Raw genomic sequence first — 12,205 nt, forward strand, 5'->3', positions numbered from 1 at the left:
AGCTTGTGCATTGGACTCCGTATAGTCCTGACCCTGAGCAGTATTTGCACCAAAGAACTCTGGTCTCCTCAAACTGAGTGCTCTGTGGGCTGGTACTTTGCAATCTTGCTCGAGGTCCCCGCACGACTCCTGGTCCTTTGGCCTGTGAGTCCTCATGAGGGCCATCCTGATTTCTCTTGGGCTTTCCTGGTTGCTCCAGACGTGCCCTGACTCCCCATTGCTTGGTGAGTCTCCTGAACTTTGCTGGGCCACACCATAATCTGTTTGACCTTCCTGCGTGGGTTGCTTTTGCCAAGGCTTGTTGGTGCTCCAGTCGGACACCGACCCCTCAGCACTCGACATCCTTTATGGGACAGCTCGCATCTGGCTACTGGTTGTCCTCAACATCTCCTGGTCCTCGTGGCTGCAGAGTAAAGCATCCCTTCTTTGCACCTAGAGCACCTGACATCGGTTGGCATTCATCTACCGAGCCCCTGGTCACTCTGAGGTGACCCAGACTCTGTCCCCTCTGCTTTCAGGTTTCTTCCTTCCAGAATCCAGGCTTGGATTCCACCTGACCCTTTTCACCTTCACGGCAGCAGTACTTCTTCACAGCCCTTCATTGAGAACGACAGCGGTTTCCGACACCATTTCAGACCTATGCACCCGGCTCCTCTGGGATAGGTAACTCGGGTATTACGGTATCCACGGGTGGGGTGGATCTTTAACCTCTTAAGTTTCAAAGGGTTTGCTCGAAGTCCTACTAGAAGGGTCCGTAAAGTTTTAACTTTGCAACGGCGACTTTTCCATAGAGTTGTACGGAGCACGCGGTCGTGTTTCCTCAATGCACCGTCCTCCGTGGGGTCCCTGTGTCATCACCTTGAGTGGTTGCTTGGGGTCCCAGCGAGTCTACGTGCACTAGGCACTGTCTCTAGTCAAGTTGTGATTGTTTTACCACTATTTTAGTATATGGTTTGGTCTCCCCCTGGAGCCCACTATGTATTGTGCTACTTACAACTGTTCTATTGATCTTGTATTGTGTGCTTTGGGTTCCATCCTCGTGTAGAGGATAGTAGAGAGTGTTATATTATTAAATACATTTTTTATGTAACTACTGCGTGGTTCCCCTTCATTTAGTCATTCAGGAGGTGATATTCTGGTAAAACCAGCTGCTTTACATTCCTTCAAGATAAAGCCTAAAGGCTGCTCTCCACAGCTACCACTAGGATAGCTTTCTAAAGGTTATCTTTGACCTCATACATCATAAGAGTCGTTTGGACTGGTGCAAGGTGCCCACTTTAATTAATGGACAGCATATACCAGGCCAACTTCTCACACTCTCTCCCTTGTAACTCTCTCATTCCTCTTTTCATGTCTCTCAGTCCTGTGGTTCTTTCACAGCAGCATTCTCACCATCCGCCTTCCGATTTCTTCTGTTTAGACTTTGTTTTCTTCTTGCCCTCCTGTTGCTTTAACCCATTCTCTAACCTATTTTGCCATGAAAATGTTGTTTTAAAAAAAGGTTTATGTGCTACTTTTTTCCGAGTTGGGGGCATATTATCAAGAAAAGGCGTTAAAATTATCGCTGCTTTAGCGGCAGAAAACTGCCGCTAAAGCGGCGATAATGGGCTTGATAATATACCCTTGAGAATTCCCATAGAAACCCATGTTCTAGTGTCAACATGGGCTTCTATTGGAATTCTCTGCAGCATATTATCAAGCCCATTATCGCCGCTTTAGCGGCAGTTTTCTGCCGCTAAAGCGGCGATAATTTTAACGCCTTTTCTTGATAATATGCCCCTTGTTTTTTTATTATCTACTTGGCCCTCCACAAAAAAATCTCACTACACCAAGAAGTAGAAGAAGAATTCTTTTGTTTTAGTGGAAAGACTGTAAGGGGTATATTCACAAGAACGTGTGCTAAAAGAACAACCAAAAAATGTTAACGCAACTTTACACATCGTAGCCTATAGCGGGAAAATAATCCCGTGTCAACGTGGAATTCACAACAAGGCGGTACTATGCTATCGTCTGCTGGAACCGCGGACAATGTCCGCGATACAACCACCTCGATGGAGATAAAAACACAAACCAGAACACCCAAAAACCTGCTATGGGCCAATGCGCGAAAAGAAAACAGTGACAACCAGCGTGAGGGCAGCAATATACACGCGTAATGTGGGAAACAGCATACGGAAAATGCCACAGGAAAAAAACATCAACAGCGGAGTACCACAGATGCACCCTGACCGACTGCAGAGGACAACATGTACACCACAACATCCAAGCACCATGGAAGAACAGAACCGACAGGCACAGCGCATGAAAGAGACCAGTGGCAGACAAATCAGAGCCGCAGGAGCGACAACTCCAACAGTCATCAGGCACTCAGAAATGCAATGTCAGTACAACAAGGGGGAATGACTCGAGTCGCACAGGGCCAGTGGCCCCAGATGCACAGCGGCCGACACGGGCCCACCGCCACGGGACGCTGACCTGCAGGAGACTGGGGTAGGGTCATGAGGGCATAGCAGGGTCTCGTATGTGTCATATGTGCCTTCTGCAGAGTGTCACAGGGGAGAATGGGGGCCTACCCCCAGGGCAAGATGCAGAGGGCACATGTCAGCTGTGTTCGGCAACATGGCGCATACCAATGCCACAGACCCAGGCCCGGCACCAAGTCCGTACCTGCCCATTGCTGATGAAAACCTCCATGCCACAGGCTCAGACACCAACAATGTTCTGCCGGCGGATGACGGACACTCATGGCGCACAGGGTTAGTGGCATCACGTGTCGCAGGCCTGCTTAATGGAATTATGCCACACTGATGGAAGGGAGTCTGGTGCTGTGGCTGTTGTCACGGACTTGGGGTCACTGCCATTCAGGACTCAGGACACTGTTCCACATGTGGGACCTACTGGTCCGAAGAGGACGCCGGTGGAGCATGTCAATAAGTAAGGAGTGATGTGGGCCAGTGTCGGGGGGGGCAGCGATTGACTGTGGAGGCTGCTGAACTCTCGTGACTGGGGCCTGGAGCTTACACCAGCACGTGTTGGCCCCTCTTCAACACACGACGGTGCCGGCAGCAGAGCAGTGCGGCTGTGGTGCGCTGGGGCAGGCAGGACTGGTCTGTGCATCAGCGTCCTGGGGTGCAGCAGGTGCACAGGGTCGCAGGTCCCGCTGCTCACGGTGTCGGGCTCACTGCTAGCCTCGCGGCACCGCACTGTCAGTGATGTTGGCCTTCCCCGGAGTGGACCACACCCTGCGCAACGGGGTTTGTCACCACACCCCTGCGCAGCCCTGGCGTACTCAGGGCCAACCCACTACACTCACGCAGCGTGCAACACTTCCGCTATCTGTTCCATGGCCTGGGGTGACATTGTTGCTTCCACTGCTCACTGCTCTCCAGTCACCAGCAGTTGTGGTCTGCATGGACATGTCTGTGGTTTGCATAGCCATGTCTGTCCTGCACATCCACGCCTCACTTCTCGTTGTGTACATTACTATTCACGGGTCACATGCATCCTCGCACATGGCTGCATTCCGCATCTCCACACGTTCAGCTGTTGTGTGGCTGTGGTGCCATGTAATGTCTGTATTGGGTGCAGGGGTAGCCCAGGATGACCATGGAGTAGTGTAGTCGTGTCTGGTAGGTGGTCGTGTAGTTTGACATGTTGTATGTGGTTTGGTCACATGTGCATTCCCACAGTTGTGCGCTGTGTGTTGGTGGCTTTGGGGTGTGTGATGTGTTGATTTGGCACTTACCAACGAGCAGTCCCGTTCCATATGTGCCATCCTGAAAGCGCTGGTTGATGATGGACTGTCGGAAGATGAAGGAATCATGCACACTGCCTGGGTAGTTGACGACGACATTGGTGAAGAGTCCCTGGTGGTCCACTATTGCCTGCACATTGATGGAATGCTGATGCTTTCTGTTGCGGTAGTGGTGTGCAGTATCTGCAGGGGGCACAAATGGGACATGTGTGCAGTTGATTGCCCCCAACACGGCCGGGAATCCGGCAATGGCGTAGAAGCCTTGCTTTGTCTCCAGCTGTTCCTGCGCAGTGTTGGGGAAGTGAAGGTACTGGGGTATGAAGCTGTTGATGGCATCCAGGACAGGTGTGATGAACGTTGATAGGGCTGGCTGTGAGACGCCCTCCGAATCTGGCACTTGTTGGTTGGAAGGTACCAGAGGCCAACAGCTGCAGCACAGCCAGCAGCTTTGTCTGCGGAGGGATGTTGGTTCTCCGTTGTGTTGGGACCGTCAGCCTGTGGGCGATGTGGGTCAGGATGCGGAGGATGGTTGCCCTTTTGAGCCTGTAGGGGGCAATGACTTGCGCTGATGTTAGGTCTGTGAGAGTGGTGCGTTTTCGGTAGGTCGGCTGTCTTACTCGGCGCTGCCTCTGTGGTAGTCTGGGAGGGGTGGGTCTGGGTCCAGGGGGTTGTGGCGGTCCTGGGGGTGGTGGCAGTGGGTGTTGTGGCCCTGTTGGTGTTCCGAGCTGCATGATGAGTAGCTCCATGGCGTCGTTTGTTCTTCGGGTGTGGCTGTGTGCGGGGCTCCTTTGCCTACTGCAGGGAGTCGTCTGTCTTTACACCTGCTTGAGGCAGGTGTTAAATACCTGCGGCTAACGTGGCTTATCGCGTGGTTTTTGACTCGCATCGCGGATCTGGCAGTTCGTTGTGAAAATGGTGTTGTGGTTTTTTCGTGTGTTTTTGCACGGGAACGCCTACTCTGCATCTCATTAGTATTAGTTGGTGGTGTCTACCTTGGTGTTAAATTTTGGGGCAATTAACGCATGAATACTGGCAATGTCTGCAGTTTGCACCGGATTGTGAATGGGGTGTTAATTCTATCTCCACTTTTGGCGCATTAATTTGGGGATAAATCAGAGATGGGTCCTTGTGAATATGGCCCTATGAGTCTTGCTGAGGGTTAATGGTAGAGAATTCCCTGCCTTCACGTTCTCCTTGCAAAAGGCCCACATTAATCTCCATTAAGCAGCAATCCTTTTTAGGTCTAAGCCTACCAGACAGCACAGCTGTCTGGTTTGTAAAGACTTCTTGGGAACAGTCTGAAAGCGTGCCTGGGAATGACTCCACCCATTGGCTTTGTGGTTTGTAACCCACAGTTGATTGCTTTCTATTTGCTGGCTTTATTTATTTTAGGCTGTCCAGCATGTCTTTGTCCCTCCCATGGAGTATAGCCTGTTTACTATTGCTTCTTGTATTTTTCTATGAGTGCTCTTTTTATGCAGACAGGCCTTTAATTGTGTGCTTATCTTGTGAAATTTGCTGTGCCTTCAAAAACATCAGGCTCTGTCTTAGGAGGGAGCTTGGTGTTTTCTTTTCTTTCACTGACTTCGAAGTGAGAGGATTTATGTGGCAACCTAGAATGATTTTGGGGGTCTGACACAAACATTTTTTTAAACACACAACAAAATGTAAATTTGGGTAAATCAGCTGTTCAAATATTTCAGAATATATCAGAATTAGGAAAGCACAGATGAAGCAATTTTTTTATAATTCTGAAGTGGGATGGAAACAAATATTTTAAAATGATCAAAACAAATCAACACACTAGGTGATGCCATTTCCACACATTACTGTTTGTGCACTGTATAGTTTTATCATTAAAGCTGAATGTGTAAATATAATGGTCATTTTAATAGAAAAGTAGTTGTTTGTAATGGCAGTTCACTACCACACCATGAATTACCCATTTTATGGCACTCCACGCTATGTCACTCCACTCTTTGCCACTTTATGACACTGAACTATATGGCACTCCACGCTACTTCAATCTACGTCACTCCATGACACTCAACTTCATTCTATGCCACTTCACTCTGACAGTCCACTCTATGACAATCTACTTAACTCCACTCCACTCTTTGACACTCCACTCCACTCAAAGACACTCTACTCCATTCCACTCTACTCCACTACACAACACTCTATTCCACTCTACACCACTCCAGTCTGTGCCATTTTACTCTACGACATTTTGCGCCAATCCACTCTATGCTATTCCACTCTATGTCACACCACTCTAAGCCACTCCACTCTATGCCACTACACTATATGATACTCAACTCTACAAAACTTTACTTAATGCTACTACACTCTATGACACTTTACGACACTGTGACACTCTACATCACTCCGCTGTACTCCACTCTATGCCACTTTACCCTATGCCATTCTGTTACACATAACTCTAGGCCACTCTACTCTACTCTACCACACTCTACTCTCAGACACTCTACTCCATTCCACTCTACTCCACTCTGCACCACTCCACTCTAGTCTGTGCTGCTCCACTTTTTAACACTCTATGCCACTCCACTCTATGACACTGCACTCTATGATACTGCACTTTATGGCTCTTTTTTTCTGAGCAATCGCTGAATGCATGCATTTCCTTTTTAAAGCATGATGGTATATTAGCAGCATATAAAAGTAGACATGTTTCTGTGTTGACCTTTATGCATGGAAGTACAGGTTTTTCCATCCTCCTTTGTAGCCCTGAGAAAGATTGGAGGGAGTTACGCAGGGTGCCAGAAGTCCAGTCGATCTGGGAAAAATGCACGATGTGGTAGATACTCTTCCAGGGATGTGATTAGCACTCTTTGAAGTCTTGCTTGTCAGGGCTGCCTTCTGACTTGCCTTTTACGAGTCATTTGGTGTTGGTTAGTTGTTTGCGATGTCCAAATAGAACATAAATTGGAGATTGCAGCTGTACTAAATGCTAACTATGAGTTCACTTGAATTTGACAACATTGCCTGGGGCTCCTTCTATGTAAAAATGCACTGTTGATTCAGCCTTTCACCCATGCTCTAATTGTGTCCTCCCAGATTTAAGGATAAAGCATTAACCTTTGATGTCAGAAAGAGATACTCATTTAATGGCTGAATTGCATAGTGTGAAACTGGGATATTTGAGATCAATTCTGGCTTCCCTGCTTAATCAAATTGTGTTATCCTTGGCAAGTACTTTATTTCACCAAGCCTAATTTTTGTACATTATCACGTATGAACGCACCTTCAAATACGCGAGTTTGGAATGTGTGCAATACAAAAAACACTAATCTATTTGATTTAATAGCCTATAATGTTGACCATCTCTAATAAGAATCTAGGCCACATACACATTACAACTGACTTGCCTCTTAGGGCTCAATGTACAAAGATTTAAAACAAGTGGTCGTAAATTGCGACAAATTTATTTGCAATGTACTAAAAGGGATTTGGTAAAACTGTTTGGAATTTGAGCACCAACTTCTTCCAAATGCATTGGTATTTTGTGAACTGACCTATGTACTAACACGTCGGTTCTCAAAATACCGAATCGTAGTGGGTCACAATATGACCTACTTCATTAATATGCATGCTATTATTATTTTTACTATTACTATAAACCGGGATGCATTTAAAAACAGAGTCACACAATCCTCTTTAGACCAAGGCTACTGCCTACTCCTTAAAAACATTTTGCCATCATCCCAAAAGGGCACTTTCCCATTTGCGAATGGCTCACCACCCCCTTTGAGCTGGTGGGAAAATATTAATGTTTTGTGACCAGATTTTGGTCGCCAAACATTAAAAATTACAATAAGGAATCAGTATTTGGAAGGGACTCCCTTGACATGCCCCTTAGAAATACTGATTCTGTATGGTTTCTTAAACCCTTTTACGGACTCTGAAAACCTTTTCTGAATCGCTAAGCTGGAGTAGTACATTCCAAAAATGGTTTTAGAGGTCACAAACCGTCATATTTACCAAATACAGTGGTTTGCACCATTACAACACTTTGTACATGAGGCCATTAGTTCACTAATGCCCTAATAGCATTGCCATCAAGGCAGGGGCAGGAATGTTTCTCAGTTCATGTTTAAAAACTCTCACTGTTCATAATACTTCTCAACGCAGATATAACCTGATGTACTAAAGTAAAACGCTTCTGCATGTTAAAGAAATGCACTTTTTTAAACTTTGAAGACATCGTATCATGTTCTAACATGACTTTGGCTGCATGAATTACAAGCCAAATATGTTCAAGGCTTGGTTCACGAACGGGCTCTTAGAGCCAGAGCCGACTCTTGATTACGATCTCCCTGTTAATTTGTTGGCTTACCCACCTCTAGGTAGTGGTCCCGCTGCAGGTTTTAATGGTGCTGGGTCAGAATTCCAAAGGTGCTATCAATGGAGGGCCTCCTACTTAGCCTAAGACCCAGTTCTGATCACAGACTGCAGTATCCTAGGCTAATGCTGTCAGCCTCTCAGGGTCCTCTTCAGATCTTCCCTTCTGAAATCAAGCTCTGCAGCTCGGGAGCAGGGAACTTGGATGTGGCCAAGCAGCAAACCCACTGCTCTACTTGAAGCATCGGGCTTCGCTCCAGGTATGCATGTCATGCTATTATCCCTCCTGCCAAAAGCCAGAAGGTACTGGGGTCTGGCGGTGGGCTACAGAGGTGGAGATAGGGAGTGCACGGACGTAACACAAGCCCCTGCAGACCCTGCTGTGCAGGGGGCTCCAACCTTTAAAGGCCCTCAAATACTTCAGAAAGGCCCCCTTCCACCTCAAGGCCAATGAATAGATGTGAGGTATTGGAGACTCGGGTACCTCTTCATGTTACGCCATTGAGAAAGAGAAGCAACTTGCGACAGGCACAGAGATAATTAACCCTCTTGGCGGGAGCTGCGTTCTCTATTTTGCTACTGGCCTGTCCCAGCCAAGGGAGTGGCTTATTGCATGCAGGGACTGACATTCCTTTTATTCCATCAGGCATTTCCCTGGTGGGTTGGAGCCCTTGGAGGTCAGTTTTGAAAGCCTAGGGATACTCCACTCCTGGTGCCTCTGTCACTGTCCCCAGCTCACTGAGGTTAATTGCAGCAAGCAAGAGCAGGCTTCAAGAGGGAGAGAAAAAATGGACGGAGAGAAAAGGAAGCGAGCAAGCGGTCACAGAGGGAGAAGAGAGAGGTTGTTTTGTTTAATTTTGCTTTAATTCCCATTTGCACTAGGGGGTAGGTTAGGTAGTGGCAGTCAGTTAGACTTTTTTGGTTTTGAACATTGCAATTTTTTTGTTATAGAGAATAAATTACTTGCTTAATTTCCTCAGGTGTGCATTTTTCACTCTTCAGGGGTGCAGTGAGCGCATGTCCCTGAATCTCTGACTGCAACCCTTATGGCTCACAGTGTGGGATGGTTGGGGTAGTTCTGGGCTGGGGCAATTATTATTGTTGGTTGCTCAGGACCGTCCTACGAACAGGTATTCAATAGTGGACTGGGCACTTGAGCACAATTTTTGGATGCAGGCACATTTCCTCAATATTTCTAGACAACTTTGTTCATGTGATAAGCTTACATTCTGTACATCATATCTGTATGACCCAGAACTTTTCCACAAGGTTGTATTAGTCTGTAAATTCTTCGGGAAGGTAGGGTGTTTGCATCTTCCTGGTTTACAGTCCTGCAGTTAGGCATTTGTAGCAACTTCCACTAACAAGTCCTCCATAAATTTATTGGCTGATACCTATCCGAGCCCTTGATCGCTGGAGAGATGACGATTGTGTTGCACTCTGCAAACTTGGTGCAAACTTGCAACTTGACTATGTCCACTTCATTCGATCTTTGTCTCGAACTGACGCTAAAATCATAAATTCAGTAACATACCAATGACAGTGAAGCAGATTTTGCCCCACAGTGATGACAGAGAGTACATTTACAAGCCATCAAGGTTTATTAACACATTAGTAAACTTACCATCTCAGTCAAATCAATTTTTCATAAAGCGATAATCTCCCAAATACAGCATATGTGAATATAATCTAGGCAAGTTGCCAACACAAGTCAAGAGGCAAATCTGAGAACGAGTAATTGAAAGACAAAGTATGGAAATGTCGAAACTCTCCATTCTCCTGAAGGAAAACTTCTTAATGCAAAGCTGAGGTTGTGGGCGAATCGGGAAATTTAGAAGCAGCAGGTGTCAGCAAATATAAAATCGCAAAAAGAACCAATCGAACCAAATTAAGAATGAGAACGATTGTGCTTGCACTAGAGAGTAACTCTATGAACATAAATATAAAGAGCATTGGGTCTTAAGGGGAGGAAAGGGGGATGGGGCAAGTCTAACTAACTGAAGACACATTCACGCAGCGAAAACATGAACTTACGTCTCAAGGATACATGGATAGGTGCTCCTCAATTAAGAACCAATCAAAATTGAACATTCACAGTGAGATCGGTGTTGGCCTCCTTTCCGAGATCACGTTAACAACCAGTTTGAGTCTCACAGCCATCAAACTATAGGAACTCTTCATCTCCACTGATTCCTTCGCTTCCCAGGTGCAGAAAGATAACATTCAGGGGCATATTATCAAGAACGGCGTTAAAAATGATCGCCGGTTTAGCGGTAGAAAACTGCAGCTAAAGCGGCGATAATGGGCTTGATAATATGCCACAGAGAATTCCAATAGAAATCTATGTTCTGGTGTGAACATGGGCTTCGATTGGAATTCTCCAGGGCATATTATCAAGCCCATTATCGCCGCTAAACCGGCGATAATTTTAACGCCGTCCTTGATAATATGCCCCTCAATTCATTCTTTGAAAAAACAATCTTCACATAAAGTTTCAAGGTAGCTCTATACACCTGGAAGGAAAGATTATACACAGCAGGCAGAAATACATTTCAATGTAAAATAGAGAGAGTTATTCCAAGGCCTACCATGACTCACGCTAATTTAGTATGAATATAATCTAACAACTGTTGAGTTTTAGGCGAAATTGTTTTTAATCTAAATGCAAAATATGCAGTGCACGTAATAAAAGTGTTGATTATGCATTTTATATAATAATAGGTCATTAAATGCAAATGACAATTAGTGACACTGCGTCACCACCTTTTTTCCAGCCAGTCCTCTACTGTCCTGGGCCACCTATGCTAATCCACCTCCATCACCCGGGAGGGTCCCTTGGCGGTTCACTCCTGTGTTTATTTGACCTACCTATGATTGCCTAAAGCAAGGATGGGTTTGCCGGTTACCACTGCGCGTTCTGCTATTTGTAAGCATGAGGTGATCAGTGTTTTTATTCCACAGGATCCAGCGTCCTGCCCTGGCCCCAGGGGTATTGTTTTCGACGCCATCTTTGGTTGGTTTGACAACTCTTTCCGTCTCTGTCCCTATCTTCACACCCGAAGGTCCAGTCACAGCTTTAGCTTTTTATGAATTGCGAATTCATGAAGACAAGGGAAAATATGTGACCTGCTGCCACCAGAGTCAGGGAAGTTGCAGTTAGATAGCTATCTTGAATTAGAGTTCCCGATTCTCACAAACAAAAAATACCGGCCATTTGTTGAACGTCTGGAAAGACAGAGCTGGGAGCTGAATACGTATTTTTGTGAAATCATCCGTATTCTTTTCTTACTAGCCAATTATTTCTCTGTTTGCTTTACTAATAATTTATAAATAATTTAGACAGCTCTTAAGTACTTGTAAATTAGTGCTTCCTCTGCTTACCATTTTAAGTTTATATTTCATAGAGAAAATACCAGATTTCACTGTTTTTCCCAATTTTTGTATTGGCCTTGGCCCAAAAGAGCAGCTCAAGGCTAGTAAAATACTGACAAGGTGGCTATCCTCCCCTAAACTGGGCTGCTAGGTTTTTCACACTTTCAGTTGTAGATATGTGTGTAGCTGCTCACAACATTTAACTGGTTAGGTAAGAAACTGGAAGTAATGCGTCTGCCCTGAAGGCGGGCCTCTAGTGCCAGCAAGTCACCGGCCCACCTCCCTTCCTCTGATTATGGGGACCCCTCTGGAGGAGTCCCCCTACTCAGGCAGCCTGAGGGTGCGGCGCGCAGGGCGTGTCATTTCCGGGGCACGAAGAACGGGGGGGGAGGCCTATATACCTCCCCCCCCCCGTTCTTCGTGCCCCGGAAATGACACGCCTCCCCCCCCCCCTCTGTCCTTCCTCTTTGCGCCCCGGACACGCCGTCTGCTTGTCTGCTGCCCGCCTCGCTGTTCGGTCGTGCGACTCCCGCGCTGGCATCTACGTGGAAGGCAACGAGGTTAGTTCGCACCCTCCCTCCCCCCCGTTATAATTGACTGCGGTGGTGTCTCTTCCCACCATGTTATATATTTGCTTCTGTGCCCCTGGTCTCCGTGGAGTTAGCGGTCTCCGCCGGAGGGCTGGGGGCCAGAACAAGGGCACGGGGGCCGGGA

The sequence above is a fragment of the Triturus cristatus genome, chromosome 7 (genome assembly GCF_964204655.1).
Source record: "Triturus cristatus chromosome 7, aTriCri1.1, whole genome shotgun sequence".
Classification (NCBI taxonomy): domain Eukaryota; kingdom Metazoa; phylum Chordata; class Amphibia; order Caudata; family Salamandridae; genus Triturus; species Triturus cristatus.